Here is an 18,788-nt window from a genome sequence, read left to right on the forward strand (position 1 = left end):
GGTGGACATAGATGCTTTGGCTGAGTCCTTATTATGAAAACAATCTTTTCTCTCTCATTAAAAAAGCAATCGGCTGAGCAGTTATCAAGTCACAACATTGCAGCATTTAAGGTGGCCATACACGTTTAGATTGTCACCCAATGTGGCAAACAGATCAATCCCTCTCTGATCTGAATCTGATCAGAGATGGATCGAATCCACCCATACGCTGCAAACAGATTTTCAATCGATTTCACAATAAAATCTGCCTGTAGTGTTGCACGGCCACCCCTCTCCTGCTGCCTCCGATCAATTGAAATTTACCGTCCGGTTCAATTATAATTTTTATATTTTTTTTCCACAAATAGGTTGAAATTACGATCGATGCGGCTCATTGCGCTATAGATATCCAGCAGAATCAATCAGAGTGATATGTATGGCCTGCTTTAGTGCAAAAGATTCCAACTGAAATCTGACTAAAAATCATTTGAACTGCTAGTTCCTTGTGCTCAATGTAGTACAAACAGTGTGGCTATCAACCAACCTGTAACTTGCTAAACAGTGGAGTTCCTGGTCATGCTTCTCATCAGTAAGCTGTTAACTGAACTTATAGGTAACAGTGAACATATTATTATCAGATTGGATGAAAGCCACTCAGCCTCCTGATAAATTGACTTATATTTTGCCATTTATAGACATGAAGTGAGCAATGCATAATCTTGTCTTTTTGGTTTGACTTGACAACAGTCCCACCACTGTAGCACCCCTAGATGACCATTCTGTGTAAGGTGATCAAACTGCTATTGTACCCATGGAGATAAACTGTTGCCAGAAGTGTCTGTAGATGATGCTTCCTATGTCGGCTGGATTGCACCTGCACACTTGACTGACTACTGGCAAGCTTCCCTCCTAGTTGTCTGTATAAGTCCTTTGTAATTGGCCAAACTCCGTTACACTGCTAAGTGAGCTATGGCTTTTTTTTTCTAATTGTCAGTAGATAGGGAAACGTTTTCGCAAGTTAATTTATACCTACTGGATGCCAAGCTCCAAATGATTACAAACTCCATGAGCATCAGGCAGGCTGGATTGATGCAAAGCAATTTAAAATAAAAATAGCTACTAAATGTGAACAAGAATTTATAAAATATGCCCGTTTTGCATCCATACTTTGTAATTTTCTGAAATTTGGACTCTGTAATAATGGCTCGTATAGAAGCCCGCTAAGCTAGATTCAAGCCGCTATCCCAGTATTACTGACAGTAAAGATGAATTATGTTGTATACTCCATTGGAAGTACAGAAAAACAATCATGAAGAAAAAGTTCATGTCTGGACATGTGTAGCCTCGTGGAAAAAGTCTTAATTCATTCACTGACAAGCACTGCCACTATGGTCAGCAGTATTTCCCATGGGCCAGTCATGTTTGGAAAAAAAAAAAGGATCAATATTGACTCTTGACACGTTTTCATTTACATCAGAGCAAGGCTTTCAGTCTGGGCACAGATCAATAGGCAGCTTTTAACACTGCTCAACTGGTTTATATTAGGGAAAATAAGAATAGCTTGCTTTACAAAGCTGAGGTACTTGGAATACATTTTGGGTGCACTCTTCTATAACAATCATGAAGGAGACATAGAGGGTAGTTCCTTCCTCTTTCTCCACTGATCAGTGAAAAGCTATAAATTGCAACACTGATTGCTGAATATTTTCTTATTGCTTTCAATTGACTTTGCACTTAGGGAAAAGTGTTGATGCAGACAGTCTGAAAGCAAAAAGCCGATAGAGGTAAAAGTACAGAGGTTTTGGTTTTTTTGTTAAAGAAAGAAAGTTTCCATCGTTAAATAGACCATGTGACTTATTATCCAATTAGTGGAATACCAATAGTTTGCTAAGTCATTTAAAGTCTATGTAGAGGTGAAAACAGAATGGGGGTTTATTAGGCTAGTGCTGGCTGGCTTAGCACTGCCATATGGCTCTCGCCCTCCACAGCAGCTCCTGTCAGGAGTTCAGAAAGAGAGGACTCCTCTTTGCTGCATTAGCTTATTTCTCCTCACAGCCAGAACAGCAGCATTTCTTCTGTTTTGGTGCCTCTTCCTGCAGTCCTGGCGGCCATAGGTTGGTGTTAGGTAATGTATACATTCTAAACAGTCAATAATATCAGTGTGCTTCCTTCTCCAGTTCCCCAAGTATAACCCCAGTTCTGAAATTCAGTCGCCCATCATTCAGTATTTACAACTGATATGAAAACAATGTTCAGCTTGTCACCATGAGCATAGCAATCACCCCTGTGAACCCTGCCATTGCAGAGGCCCAGAGGCTTTGGTGGCCCCTCCTCCTTCCTCTCCGCAACCACAAGTGCAGCCAATTAGCAAAAAACCTCCCCATTCGCTCAAAAACAGTCTCTGCCACCTCCTCCTGCCATGCAGAGTAGCTGTATTTTTTTTCTGCTGCAGAGTGCAGAAAAGTTATTTAAAACAGAAGATGAAAAGTGATCCCCTAGGAGAAAAACTTAGGAGAAAAAGTGAATTAAATAAGGGCCAGAGCTTCCTAAACAACCTCCCATCACCATCATCCAGCGTTTAAAGCGGATCTGAGATGAAAAACGAACTATAACAAGTAAATTGTCTATATATCTTATTTAAAGTTTAGATAGTTTACACAGCAAATCCAGCTGCAAACAGCTTTAAGAGTTTATGATTATTTCTTCCTGTGATACAATGACAGCAGCCATGTTGATTGTAAACATTACAAAGAGGCAGGCTTATCTGCACTCAGCCTGTGAAAAAAAACGAATCCCCCCTCCTCCTCCCTCCTCCCCTCTGCCTCTGAAATATCTGGCTAGTAATACCTCCCCCTCCTCCTGTCCAGACTGAGCTCCCATGAGCCCTTGCTACTGTCTGAAAATGCATTGGCTCTCTGAAAACCTGTGGGCGTGGCTTGTTTAGTTTATAGGGAATTAGAGTATTAAAACAAAAACAAAAAAGTATTTGGCTTGAGGAATGCCCTATAAACAATAGGAACACAATTATGCAATGAGTAAAACTTCATCTCGGATCCATTTTAAACACATGCTGCACTGCACTGCACTCCAAGCCTTAATGTACCCTGCATCCCTTGTGAAGTGTGCCTTGTAAATAAACAGCAAAGCTAATACAACTCTACTGGAGTGTAAGCAACCACTGTAGTGGAAGTGAGAGCAACCGCTATAGTGGCTGCTCCATTACAGATTACTATGTTAGCACAGTCATACCATAGCCCACCATTTCTCTGCATCCTCTCAGTGCCACAGAACTTCTCCAGCTTCCACCCAAGATCCCTTTATGCATACCATCCTCTTTTGTCTAACCTAAAAAAGAAGAGTGAGACAAGTGGTAGAAACAGTGGAAAATACTGAAAGTGACAGTGCTATATGATAATTTGACTGTAGCGCTGTACCTTATTTAGTAGAATTTCCAATGCATACATTCTAACACACAACCTAATGCAAATGGCATCCAGGACTTCAGGAAGAGCCACTGGAAACAGAAAAGGTGGTGAGGTTTTGACTGCAAATGGGACTAATGCAGTGCAAACTGACCTATTAGAAGCAATGGGAGCCTGAGTGTGATGTCACATGAAATCCCAATTTTTTAATTTCAAGTTGCTTTAAAGATACAGTAGTTTTATAGTTTTATCGACAACCACATGGCTTATGTATCAGATAACAGGGTAGAGGAATTTGCTAAATAACAACTAGTTAAACGTACTGTAACATAATTTTTTCAAATAAAACAAAACATATACAGTATATATATATATATATATATATATATATATATATATATATATATATATATATATATATATATATATATATATATATATATATATATATATTTATTTACAGTATATAAATGGTAATTTAAAAAAAAGCTATTTATTATCATTCATTATATGCACTTTAAAGTAGTGAAAAAAAGACGCCCAAAAGTAAAACACTTCTATTTCTAGAAAAGAAGGAAGAATGTAATTTTCTTTTTACTTTAGTATAGCTATGAAAATATTGCTTCAGCACATTGCTTCCACAACTCCTATTTAGTTAAGCCTAAAATTAATATGTGTCTCCTTTCCCCAGAGATACTGTCTTGCTAATCAGTTGTTTTGTTGAATGCACTACACTCTGTACACTGTAGATGGGATCTCCAGGGATTTTCTACAAGGTGCTACTGAAAACAATTACAATGTCACGTTTAGTGCAGTGTTTTGTAAAAGACATCAATGTGGCTTTGGCTACTTTGTATTCCTTTCTCATCTAGCAGTCTATTATAGTTCATTATGGCTTAAGGTGGAAATACACTTGCTCTAAAAAAAAGTGCTAGGCAAAAATCACTTTCCCCTGCATCTCCCCTAAACTAAAGAATTTTCCAAAGTGAAGACATGAGGAAATTCTTCTTTTAGCCTTTGAAAAGTGCAGCTGTGAGGGACGTAATAATTAAATTACTGAGCCCCCAGCAAGTATTTGGATGTTACCCCTCTACCCTAATATGAAAAAAATGTCATGATGCTTGGCCCCATGGGAAGGGGGGAGGGGGAAGTGAGGATGGAGATAAGGTAATCAGAATTGGAGGGCTTTGCTAAGGTGTGTGTATGTAGGGGGTGATAGTTACAATAATTAAATTGTTTCCTCCTCCTAGTCTAAATAGAGGACTAGTGGATGTCCTCTCTTCAGTACATTTTCAAGCAAAACCATTCAGGAGGCATACCATACAGTAAGGTAAGCTTGCTGGCCCACCCCAGACAAGAGGGATATCACTATTTTGAACTATCACTGTGTTCAGATGATTGGATGATCATGCTTCCTGCCACCTCCTCAGTCACCACTGCATTTCCTACATACTACAGCCTCCCTCATTCTGTCCTATGTCATCTTCACAAAGACCTGTAAATCAATGACAGAAGTGAGAAAAGGGTGGGCAAGTGCAGTTATGTCTCTTTTAACCCCCTTTTCTCTACAATCTGCACTCTATTCTGAAGGTAAGTATATGGAAAGGGGCAACCATATGTACACAGTATACAGTGGCGTAGCTAAGGAGCTGTGGGCCCCGATGCAAGTTTTACAATGGGGCCCCCCAAGCACTGTATACTTAAAAATTGATACGACGCACCAAAACCTGCCATTGGCAACTACAGTGTCAGAGGTGCAAGAAGGGGATGGGGAGCAGTTTGTTAATGATTACCACTATTCAAAGTATCTATAGAAGTGATTATTATGAGCACAGGACCAATAGAGAGCTAATATTGTAGTTGAGGGAGGGCCCTTCGGGGCCCCTCTGGCCCAAGGGCCACAATGCGGTCGCTACCTCTGCACCCCCTATTGCTACGCCCCTGACAGTATAGAAGTCACTGAGAGGGCTGGAGGTGGTTCAGTGATCACTTTTAGAGGGTCTAAATCAGGTATGTCAAACCGGTCCTACAAGGGCCGAGATCCGCTCACACATCTTTGATACAGCTCAAATGAATTGGTGGGTCTGAATCAGGAAATGTGTGGTCCATCAGGTAGAACACATTCCTCTCTTTCTCAGTCCATCCTAAACACTGGCATGGATCTGGCCCTCCAGGCCTGGAGTTTGACTCCTGTGTTCTAAAGCATACATGTCAAACTCCAGCCCATGGGCCAAATTTGGCCCTCAGAGCCATTAAATTTGGGCCCACTTTGCATTATATATGGTCCACTAGCCCACCAGGGAAGCAATATTGGAGGTGAAGCCCTACAACACCAGGGAAGCCATATGGGGGAGTTAGGGGAAAGTGCTAAACACTAGGGAACGGTGTAGGGGAGAGTAGGAGTCTCTAGACACCAGGGAACTGTATAGAGGAGAAAGGACCACTAGACACTAGAGAACTTTATAAGGGAGGAAGGTGGCCAGTAGACATTGAGGATGGGCTGCGAATAGGTCCCAGTGTACAATTTTGACCCGCAACTAGTGTAACGATCTGTGTAACACAAAGAGGATTCGATTATCGGTGATCTGCAGTATCACCGAGAATACAGATATATACCCGATTATTGATGATCTGCAGTATCACCGATAATCAGATATATCTCTAACCTCTGGACACCTGAGTAATAGGAGTGTTTGGTGCAACAGTAATACTTTGAGGAGAGCACACGTCTCGAGGGTGCCAGGCAGTAAGAGATACTGCCCAAGAACAAGCTCCTTCCAATGGCCTGAGGCTCCCCAAGGGGAGGAGTCAGGCTGAGAGTGGGAAGGACAGAGTGTGAGTGACACCAATGGTGGAGTGTCACTGACAGATCTGTGAACTATCTCTAAACAGAGGAGATAGTTCTCGAGGTCGGACAAGAGACTGATTCAGAGTCCTAAGGCAAGCAAGGTTTGGCAACGGAGTATCAGATATAGCGAAGTACCAAATCAGAGATCAGAAGAGAGGTCAGGAAAGCAGAAGGCCATAACAAATAATCAACAATGTCTAGTCTATAGGTGTGAGCTCCTAGATCATCAACACCCTGGAACTAGTCTGAAGTATAACAGGATGGTAAAGCTAATTCCTAGTCTTGGGTGTGAGCTCCGTAGTCATCAACACCCTGGAACTAGTCTGAAGTATAACACAGATGATACACAGTATTCCTAGTCTTGGGTGTGAGCTCCGTAATCATCTACACCCTGGAACTAGTCTGATGTATAACAGAATGATAACACAGATTCCTAATCTTTGGGTGTGAGGTCCTTGATCATCAACACCCTGGAGCTAGTCTGAAGTATAATAGAGATAACACAGATTCTGACAATATGGTCTGAGTGCTTCCACGTAGTGATCGCAACGGCAGACAACCAGAGAATGACCAGCACCCAGTATATATAGCAAAGTGCCCTCCAGCGCCTCCCCTAAGTGCTGGACCAATGTGAAGTGGTTGAACCGTCAGCTGACCGGCCTGGTCAGCTGACTTCCTTCTGGTTGTCATATAAGTTCTGCCTCTCAGCGCGCACGCGCGTCCTTCTGAACCTGTGTGGACTATCAGTCCCAGCCACACCAGACATGTGTTGCAAAGCACCCGCCGCGCTGGACGCGGGATCTGCCGCACCGCTATCAAGGCATGCGGCAGTTTCTCCGCGTTTGGCCATACTACTAGATGTAGACCTACGCGCGCCAACCGCCGCGTTGGACGCGGAATCGGCCGCCTTGTTCTGAGTACATGCGGCGGCTTTTCCGCCTTTTCTCACAACTAGGTCCCAGTGTACAGTTTCAGCCCACTTTGTCTTTGAGTTTGACATCCATGGTCTAAAGTAAAGACATTGCTTTATAACCCATATCTGCATTTGACAGGTCACCTGAGAATCCATGCACTTTAATTACTTTATTGTTAACATGGCTGGTGTCCTGTTATATTCACTGTACACCCTCTGCTGGAGAGACTTCTTTTCCTTGTGATTTAACATCCCCAGTTCATATCTCCTTTCTTTCTGTGCAGCTGCATCAGTGCAACAGGTGAGACTAGTTCTCTAACCATATCAAGGTGACAGAAAGTGAGGACACTGCACAAATCCAAAACAGGTGCAGTGACAGCAACCACTACTGTATGATCCTCCCACTGGCTGAATTGTGGGCAGGGCAGAACAGAGTTATGGAGAATTAAAGGAGGATTAAAAGATGTGCTAAATATAAGTAAACAAAAACAAAATTTAATACAAGAACAGTATAGCACCCCTGTAATCACAAGCTTCAAAAACATAGATTTCAAACCATTGAGGGTTGAAATTGGGCACAATCCATATATATATAAAACATACAGTAACTTTTAAAATTCAGTTTAAAAACAGATTAACAGACAGAGTCATAAAAAACATTGTGTCACAGTATTGTTTCCTTAGCGCAGCCTGATGAACATTTTGCTACCTTGATAGTTGCTTCTTCAGAGGCAATCAATACAAGAACACGTATTTGAATATGTATTAATCATTTTTCCAATGTTTTCTTTACAGGAAAAGGTACAACAGCCACATTGCTCTGTTTCCAAGAGAGACCACTCAATAAAAAAAAAATCACCTTAGGGCCCTTTTCCACTAGACTGTGATGTGCTTCAAAAAGCGGATCACAGCCTTCTTGCTGATCGCAAAAGCATGTGCATATAATTTGCAGTGCTCATTCTCCATTAGTGTGATTCGTTCTTTCCCAAAACTCAATCACCAGCCTTTGCAATTCCTGGTGCGATTGCGCTCCATTCCTGATAGCTTCATAGTGCAAAGACGGTGAGTGGAAATTGCACGCTGCGCTTGTAATCATGCTTCCCAGGTCAAATGAACTCTGATGGTCCCATACATGGTACAATTTTTTCATCCAATCTTACCATCTCTATGTAGTATGTAGTATAAGAGTAAATTAAGTGAATTTTGTGAAAGGATCATTTGGGCAGTTCCCTTATATTACATAGTAAGATTGAATGAAAAAATTGTACCATGTATGGGCACCATTAGAGTGTGTGTCAGATACAACTGCTCTCCTGGGATACAGGGAGCTGCACACAGCCACCGGAAAGTGGTATAGCTGGACACAAGAGCCAAGTGTTTGAATATGGTTTTCCCTAGCTTATAAAATGATTGGCAAGACTGGTGAAATCTTTGAGCTATTAAAAACATAGGGTCTGATGTGTAAAATGATTGATATTTGTAATCCTTAATCTTCTTGAGGCCATGATCACCAGACTGGATGCAAAGCTCTCTACCCACCATGCAAATGGTCATGATGTGCACAAACTGCAAACTACTATTTTTTTTTTTTATAAATCCAGGGATCTCCCAACCCTAGCTCATGCCTTCATCACATCATGGCTGTAAAATTACAATGTTCCCTATCTAGACCTTCCAAATAAAGACCTGCACTGGCTGCAACTAGTAGAGAATGCCGCCACAAGGCTGTTATGAAACTATTGCCACAAAACACTGATCATTCACTCACTCCACTGGCTACCCATAAAATAGAGAATTATCTTCAAGATTGGCCTACTCATTGGAACTCATTGCCACACCAAATCTCCATCCCTGGAGGACAGTGACTGGACTGTGTACTGGTTAAAGGGAACCTTAACTGAGAGGGATATGGATGTTTCCTTTAAACAATATCAGTTGCTTGACAGTCCTGCTGATCTCTTTGGCTGCAGTAATGGCTGAATAACACACTTAAAACAAGCATGCAGCTAATCCAGTCTGACTTCAGCCAGAGCACCTGATCTGCATGCTTTCAGGGGCTGTGGCTAAGTGTATTAGAGACACAGGATCATCAGGAGAGTCAGGCAACTGGTATTATTTTAAAAGGAAAAAATCCATATCCTCAGTTTAGGTTCCCTCAGTTTAGGTTCCCTCAGTTTAGGTTCCCAGTTTAGGGTTCGAATCCTGGCTAGGGTCAGTACCTATTCAGTAAGGAGTTCAAGGCAAGACTCCTAACACTGCAGGGTGGCCTCTTGTCTTGAATGCATCCCAGTGGCTGCAGCTCTTGAGCGCTTTGAGTCCGACGGGAGAAGAGCGCTATACAAATGTTTCGATTATTATTATAAAGGTTTGGATTGTTATTTAAATCCAAACTGAAAAGCTACCTGTTTAGTCAGGTATTTTTAAACACATAACTATTTCTTCTGTAACACAGCCCATCCTGTGACTATGTATTGTTCTGAGATATATCTACAGTATGTACTTTAAGTCCTATGGGAGAAAAGCGCTTTACAAATGTTATTCTATAGTATTACTGTATAACCTCAGGAGCTACTATATGCTCAATATAACATTAGCTCCACTGAAACGAATAGAGTAAAAGCACACGTATGTTTCTTATTCATCACTGTGGACTTTTTCTTCGTAGACAGGTTATCCCATGATTTATCTTATACATGTGTGTAGTGCAATGTTTGGTGATTATATGCCATTAATGTGCTTATGTATGCTCTCTGCAACATGGTTTATTTAGACAATACTGCTGACATCACTCTCCCACAATATGGCTATCTCTGTAACAGACCTTGAGTCTCATTGCTATGGCAAAGTCATCTTTCAGGGCTACGGCATTCATATAAAACAGACTGTTTCTTGGCAAAATAATCTTGTTAGCATGCGCAGATTTACAATGTAAGCGATGGGTCACTTTCATTTAGCTTTTGAACAAAAAGGAGCAAAAAAATATATGTGTGAAGCTAAAAAAGAGCAACAAAGTATATAATTATGAGCGCCAGTTCTTATTTCCGCTATAACTATACCACATATTAGACCTTTGTGAGGCCTCAATAGAGTCAAATATTATAGGGTATTGCTTTATTTCTCTGAATGGGCCTGTGATGGCTGCCAATAATCCTATGAAAGGTTAAACAATTCATTTGAACAAGCTAACTTTCATGTAGAAGTGCCTTTGCAAGTTCCCTAGCATTGTTACGGCCGCCGCCATGCATGCTAATAGGCTGGTTTTAAATGTTAATCTTTGTGACTTCCCATTACATGTCGATGTGAATATTTCAGCTGCAATGTGCTGAAAGCAGGAAGTACGTTCTCAGACTCGACGCACTTTTTAATTATTGATTTGGTTATATAACAACTCATTTATTTAACATGATGCTCACCATCTGTGTTCATTCTCACAGCAGATATGACTTTCAGGGTACACTAATGTAAAGCTTAAGATTCCCAGCTCTACTGTATATAGGTTAAATGTAATTCAGTGACTGAACCCTTACATGGAAATGTACTTAGCTGTATGTATGAGAAGATATAAAGCTTAATTATTAGATTTAAAATGGATTCCTATCCAAATTTAAAACAAGATAGCAACAATAAGTAACCTTTGAACCTGTTCCAAAAATAATCGGCTAACACTTCAACTGCCAACGGTTTTGGTATTCTCACAAAAACACAAGCTTGTTGTATTCTATAAGCATGAAGTGTTCTTATGTTGGCACCGCTAAAAAGAACTTTAATCTCCTTTTTTTCTGTTTCTTTGATTGACCGGATTAGGGGAGGGCTTAAGTGTCTTCAGGCTTTTCAAATTAAACTCAAGGACTCAGTCAGCAACTTGCAAATACTGTAGGTCGGCTTTGTAGTAAGTGCCTTTTAGAAAAAAAAAACAGGTGCCACTAACAACTTAAATAATCACAGATGTGTTGTTCCTATTGATGTGTTGGAACTTTTTTAATGTACTAAAGAAAGATTGTGTAATTGAAGGTGGCCGCTAATGATACAATTTGCTGAACGATCGTTTACGCATGGTTCTTTAACCTCCCTGGCATTCAATTTTCCCAGGATTTCTGTGCAAAAAGTGATAAAATGTATTTTTAAAACTTTTTTTTCCTGTAACTTGCCAAAATGTGTCAAGCATGTGTCAAGCAAGGGTCTAGTATACTTTTATACTGTTCACAGCATGTTTTTTTGGACGGACATTTCTGTCCATACCGCTGGGGAGGTTAATATAAACGATCGTAAATGATCATTTGGGACCACTAATAGACAAAAATCTTCTAACCAATCTGATCAGATTAATAAAATAGATGTGATTTTTGTATCAATTTAATTAATCTGATCGGATTGGTTAGGAAGTATTAGTCCATTAGTGGTACCAAATGATCATTTCCGATCGTCCATACAAAGAATGGTTTGTAAACCTTTGTTCGGCAAATTGTATCTTTAGCAGCCACCTTAACAGGAAAAAAGCAGTCAACATGACACCCCTCAATTACAGTTGTTTGTAAGCAGAGGACTCCCTGTAAATGTGTCTGTGCGTGTGCGTATATATATATATATATATATATATATATATATATATATATATATATATATATATATATATATATATATATATATATATTGGTGTGTGTATATATATATATATATATATATATATATATATATATATATATATATATATATATATATATATATATATATATATATATATATATATATATATATAGTATAAACTGTATATATACTTTATACACTGATATATATATATATATATATATATATATATATATATATATATATATATATATATATATATATATATATATATATATATATATATATATATATATATATATATATATACAGTATGCTTACAGAGAGAGAGAGAGAGAGAGAATCAATGTTAAACAAATACTCATACCTTTTGTTAGGGCTGTTTCATATGGGGAGCCTGGGAGCAATTGCCGAATCACACCACACTCGTTCCCTAAATGCTACATGCAGCGATTTTGCGATCGCTCCACGATGCTCACATAGGGCTTGATTCACAAAGCTGTGCTAATGCATAGTACGACAGTGCACTAGTGCTTTGTTGATCAAAAGTGATCGATAAGAACAGCGTAATCGTGTCCGAATCGCCATGGGTGTGAAATGGTGCTTCGTTTTAAATGGTGAGTTTCATCTCACTTTAAAATCACTGATGCAAATAAATTTCATTAGCAATCAGAGCCTTATTTTAAGACAAGATGTGTGTGGACACGAGAGGGATATGGAGGCTGCCCTATTTATTTCCTTTTAAACTATACTGATTGCCTGACAGTCCTGCTGGTCTTTGGCTTCAGTCATGTCTGAATCACACCCCAGAAACAAGCATGCAGAAACATCTGAACTGCATGCTTGTTCCAGATCTATAGCTAAAAGTATTACGGGTAGTAGATCGGCAGGGCAGTCAGGCAATTAGTATTGTTTAAAAGGAAACAAATATGGCTGCCTCCATATCTGTCTCACTTCAGGTTCCCTTTAAGTGTACATATTGTTCACTAACTATTCCCTTTTAATAGTACAAGATGAAAAAAAAATTGCATATGATGTTCAAAATGATTTTGCCTCTTGAATCAATCATATACAGCCAGAAAGTTAATTAGTGGCAGTAAGTCATCTTGAGAAACTACATCTGAGAAAAGAGTTGGGAAAAAAACACACGTCTAAAGAACGCTAAATAATTTATACATGTTTAAAGTATCTTCTGTGTACTCTGGGGAAGTTAGAAAATACATTCAAACTTCAAGTATACAAAAAGCAAAATCTTTTTATCTGGCAGTCGGGCTTTCTCTCTTGCTCTCTTTCAAATGCAGCACAGTTCAGCACCACACAGCTCAGAGTTAATTGCGTTCAGTTCATGAGGCTGCAGAACAGCACATGAAAAATCTGGAGGAGTCTGCAAAACGCAATAAGCCCTCTGGCACTTGCGAGAAATGTTCCTGTAGCATAAAGGTGCGTAAAATAGGAAAATAAAATACAAATAAAGATTTTAAAATGCTGTTTTTTGCTGTTGTAGAACAAATCAAGATTCGTACAATGCAAGGACACAACTGTCAAAAGAAATTGTCTGGTACAGGGGTTAAAAACGCTCCTAATTGCTACAGAGTCGCACATAACAACATTCATCCGTGAGGTCACAGGGCACAAACACATATGTAACCCGGCGATCTCCATTTTTCAGACTGACGGCCACATTAATCATGGCCTGGACATTTTCAATGTATCCAACCTAATCCAAAATGACCACATGATCCATTTTCTTGTTGAATACCTGGCCAGCATGATCTTAGTTGTAGTTACATTTCTTGTGTCTATACAGCTATATTTTTTCAGTAAGCCAGCACACATTCAGTAGGAGACATTGGGCAAGACTCCCTAACACTGATAATGCCTACTGAGCTCGACCTAGTGGCTGCAGCTCTGGTACTTTGAGTCCAACAGGTGAAAAATACAATATAAATGTTCTTTGTCTTGTCTTATCTTGTCTTATTTACAGAAATGTCAAAAACATTATTGACAAAGAGAATTGAAAATCTGAAATGCAATAGGGTTGACTTACAAAGTTTTTCTTCAGCCTGAGAAAAGTAGAGACAACTGCAAAATGGGAAGGATTCGGCAAACTTGGATTAGATTTTTTTCACATTTCTGTGAAATTTTCCACCCTTCTCCTGGGTTACCGGTATATCAGAACATAGATGGAATTGGTGAAAGGTTAAAACAAACCTGAACTGGAAATAATCTGATGAGATAAACAATTGTATCTATCCTCCTATTCCTAAATATGAATTTTTAGAATCCCACCACTTTTTCTGTTTAAAACCTAAAAAAGTAGGTTGAATATTTTTATTATTTTAGCTGAATGACACAGTCTTTTAGTGTTCCAGAGCCACATTCTATGAACTTATTTACCATTTTTATCTATTTCGCTGTACTGCACTTTAGTTTTTCTCTGCCAGGCAAGGGTTATATTGCTGTAATTAGTTATCAATGAGAATTGACTAGAGAGAAACAGAATTTGCATACTTAAATTCTTTACCCTTACAGTGAGGAAAAAGAAGAAAGGAACACAGCCTAGTTCTATGCCGGTATGGGACTGTACATTCACATGTTTATCTTATGTCACATGCCACATATCAGTTCAGGCACCCTTTAAAGAGACACTGAAGCGAAAAAAAATATATGATATAATGAATTGGTTGTGTACTATGAATAATTACTAGAAGATTAGCAGCAAAGAAAATATTCTCATATTTTTATTTTCAGGTATATAGTGTGTTTTCTAACATTGCATCATTCTCTAATATGTGCAGATTACACAACACTCGGCATTCAAAATGATTCTTTCAGAGCAGTCTGTGAACTAATGACCTCTCCCATGGCAGATAAAAAGAAAACTGTTCACTTACAGTTGAGATAATAAAAGTCAGATAACAGCCCTCTCCACCACTTTGAAAGTCTTAGAGATTAATGGCTTTTTTGCATAGAGATAACAACTGGAGTTTCTTAACTCTTCCTGTACTGGAAACAATTACACTGATGTATCTGATCTTAATGTTTTATTTCTTAGCTGTGCTACACATACAAATCATAATATCATAATTTTTTTTCGCTTCAGTGTCTCTTTAAGTTGAATCAAGCAAAAAGGCTTATTTTTATGAACTAAAATGTATTTAAAGGACACATCTCATAATAAAAAATAAAGATCTACTTACCCAGGGCTTCTTCCAGCCCCTGACAGCCACTATGTCCCTCGTTGCAGCTCTGGTGTCATGGGGTCCCCTTTGTTGCAGATGCCGACCTCGCCAGGTCAGAATCTTCTGTGCCTGCGCGAGTTCGTGGCCGCACCCCTCGTGGTCACAATCCAGTGGCTGGGAGCATTCTGCACAGTCACAGTAGGTCTGTGCCTGCGCAGAACTCTCTAGGCAACATGAGCACGAACGTGAGCGCGGTCGCCCAGGCGCAGAAGATGCTGACCTGGTGAGGTCGGCATCTGCAAAGGAGGGGACACCAGAGCTACGGCGAGGGACATATTGGCTTCCAGGGGCTGGAAGAAGCCTTGGGTAAGTAGATCTATATATTTTTTTTTCTTCGGACCTTCCCTTTAAAATGTCATTCTCATTTCATTAAACTGAATTTAAAAAAAGTGCACATTTTTTATGGTACATAAGTAGAGGGTCGGAAGCAAGTAAGGGTGTCGATGCAAGCAATATGACAAGATCTGGTGAGAATAAAGACATCTTTTACCAAAAGGAAAAAGAACAGAGTAAAGACAGAGTAGTGGAGAAGAACCCTGAACCCTTCTATCAATAGTAATAAAATAAAGTATACAAATCCATTATGACTCCACTTTAACCCTTCATGTAAATATGTAAGGGGCCTGCTGAAGGGAGTACAGTTAAAAAGGGCCCAGGGTAATGCCGATAGTAGAATATCTGTACATTTACTGATATTGTACTATCACTGCCCCGTCTCCTGTGGAGACAAGCTGACAATTGAAATGCAGCACAGAGCTCATCTCGCAGCTGCAGCAGTATGTCTCTCTCCTCCGCTTCTCGCTCCCGCCGCTGTCTGACCTGTGTACGCCACTATAGCTGCTATTTACAAAGCGTAGCACCTATAGCCACACCCAAATTGCAACCCGCTGTGAAGGCAGCTAATTATATGGCGTCAAAATTAATGTGCGTCTCACACCGTTTTTACCTGCTTTGTGCTGGGGGACCCCCTGTACTTATTTACATTTTTTTATTTGGTAAAGCTAAATAAATACTTTAAAGGAATCTTTATTTGAGTTCACAGATTTTATTTTATTATTTTATATAAGATTTTCATGGCAAAAAAGACTAGTTTAATGCCAGGGGTGGACACGGTATAGCAGTAGGAGAACAGAGGCGCCAGCAGGATAAAAGTGGATAAAAACTTTAAAATTTGCTGGGAGGAAGTGGTGGACTTACCTCCATAAAGCAGACACGAAAGACACGTCTGAATAGTAGTCACATTTATTAATTAGTACCCCAAAACATTGCAACGCGTTTCGCAGGCCCAGCCCGCTTCATCAGGCAATAAAAATGGGGACAAGACTGTAGACAAGAGACAGTACATTATGCTATAGTAAATTCTGCAAATTTGCATATTAATATATTGCATATCATAAAGCATACCATATGAAATAAATAGCTTCGTGGAGATGGCATAAAAGAGTTGGGTGTGCAAGTAGACAATAGGGGGTAGAGGCTATGGTGCTCGTGATAGTAATGGGCTATGGGGTGTTATTTTACACAGATTTGCAATGAGTGGTATTGGTAATGGAAAAGGGTATATGTCAGCAAGAGTAATGGGTAATAGAGCATTGAGAAGAGAACAGGGGGCCAGAAATACAGGGTAAAGTGTGCAAATAAATTAACATAAAGAACTCACCAGAATTTCAGCAATAGCAGGTGTAGCGCCTCAGTGAAGTGGTGAGGACGCTCAGCTCCTTATATATACAGGTTCTTGCTAAAAGGGCCAATTAGATGTATGGGATGTATTTGGTGGGCGGGGTTAGGGTGAGTGTGCGAGCAGCCAATGGGCTCTCGCCACCTGTGTTCAGTGAATTGGGTTTTTGGGAAGGGTGGGTGGGGTTAGGGCGGGCTTGTGAGTAGCCAATGGGCTCTCGCCACCTGTGTTCGGTGTATTGGGTAGTTGGGGGGCGGATACAGGTATCATGGTTACCAAATGTGCAGCTGAATAGTGTACTAGCTGAATAGAGTACTGGTTAAGGGCACTGCCTTTGACATGGGAGACCAGGGTTCAAATCCCGGCCGGGGCATTATCTACTCATTGGTGTTTGGATGCTGTAAATGGGCAAAAGAATAAATTAAGTAAAAAAGAATATGCAAAGGTCTTTTTCAAGATTTAAATAAATATAATGATTCGATCCAGTGGGAATAAAATTAGTATATTTGACAGAGGGATTGATGTGTAAAAGTATTTAGCTGCCATCTAGTGGACCAAAAAGTTATGACCCGGTCCTAAGACACAAGCATCAATAGACATGTAAGAGCAACATAAAAATTAATAGAATAAATAGACATGTAAAAGCACCATAAAAATTAATAGAAACATAAATATAATATAAAAAATAACCAAATATGGATCAACTTAGTAGTCCTGGACAATTGTAGCAACTGGTAAAAAAGCACATAACAATCAAACCAAATTACACTTTTTGACATAAAAATATGTAGAATAATAATCAAGCCAGAGGTGTAGTTGTAAAAATGGACGGTTACACTAAAACTTATTGGGACAAATAAAATAAAATACAATAAATAAAAAGTCATGAAACAAGACAAAAAAAGGGTAAAAGAGAGCGGCCAAGATAAAAGAAAAACGGTACAGGAGGTATTTTAGTAAATTTTTTCCAGAACTTCATTTAGACCCTCAGGGCTGAGGGTTCTTATAGTTTGTATCCAGAACATTTCAAATTTTTTTAGTTTTTCGAATGCGTTTGACGAACTTGCATCAATTGAGTCAATTAGTGTAATGTTGAAGAATTGTGGGTTATTGGCGTGGTGAGTGCAGAAGTGCCGTGATACGCTGTGAAGGGGGAATTTTTTAGTGATGTTTCTTTTGTGTTGTCCGATTCTGCTGCGGGCCAACTGTGTAGTCCTCCCCACGTACTGGAGTCGACAGGGACATGAAATGAGGTAGATGACAAATTTAGATTCGCAGGTGAGGTGTTTTTTTATGGGATATTGAATACCGGTACTGGAGGACACAAAGAATGTGCAGGTGTTGATGAATTGACAGGCTGTGCAACGGTTTTTGTTGCAAGGGAAACAACCAGGCTCCTGTGTTTGAAGGGTGGTGGGTTGGTTTGGTATACGTAATTTGCTTACCAAACCAAAAAATTTGAAATGTTCTGGATACAAACTATAAGAACCCTCAGCCCTGAGGGTCTAAATGAAGTTCTGGAAAAAATTTACTAAAATACCTCCTGTACCGTTTTTCTTTTATCTTGGCCGCTCTCTTTTACCCTTTTTTTGTCTTGTTTCATGACTTTTTATTTATTGTATTTTATTTTATTTGTCCCAATAAGTTTTAGTGTAACCGTCCATTTTTACAACTACACCTCTGGCTTGATTATTATTCTACATATTTTTATGTCAAAAAGTGTAATTTGGTTTGATTGTTATGTGCTTTTTTACCAGTTGCTACAATTGTCCAGGACTACTAAGTTGATCCATATTTGGTTATTTTTTATATTATATTTATGTTTCTATTAATTTTTATGGTGCTTTTACATGTCTATTTATTCTATTAATTTTTATGTTGCTCTTACATGTCTATTGATGCTTGTGTCTTAGGACCGGGTCATAACTTTTTGGTCCACTAGATGGCAGCTAAATACTTTTACACATCAATCCCTCTGTCAAATATACTAATTTTATTCCCACTGGATCGAATCATTATATTTATTTAAATCTTGAAAAAGACCTTTGCATATTCTTTTTTACTTAATTTATTCTTTTGCCCATTTACAGCATCCAAACACCAATGAGTAGATAATGCCCCG

At 39.3% G+C, this 18,788-nt stretch overlaps 1 protein-coding gene across 3 annotated transcripts in view; it reads right to left on the bottom strand.

Annotated features, from left to right (window-relative positions):
* HS3ST5 (heparan sulfate-glucosamine 3-sulfotransferase 5) overlaps positions 1-18,788 on the bottom strand; it is a 382,330-nt gene that overhangs the window by 61,017 nt on the left and 302,525 nt on the right. Inside the window, exon 3 of one of the 3 annotated variants that reach the window (XM_068279462.1) lies at positions 3,239-3,324. The exons of the other annotated variants lie outside the window; for them this stretch is intronic. The gene's annotated coding sequence lies outside the window, so the exon portion shown is untranslated. The remainder of the gene's footprint in view (positions 1-3,238; positions 3,325-18,788) is intronic. 3 annotated transcript variants of the gene reach the window in all.

This window comes from Hyperolius riggenbachi, chromosome 4 (genome assembly GCF_040937935.1).
Source record: "Hyperolius riggenbachi isolate aHypRig1 chromosome 4, aHypRig1.pri, whole genome shotgun sequence".
NCBI lineage: Eukaryota > Metazoa > Chordata > Amphibia > Anura > Hyperoliidae > Hyperolius > Hyperolius riggenbachi.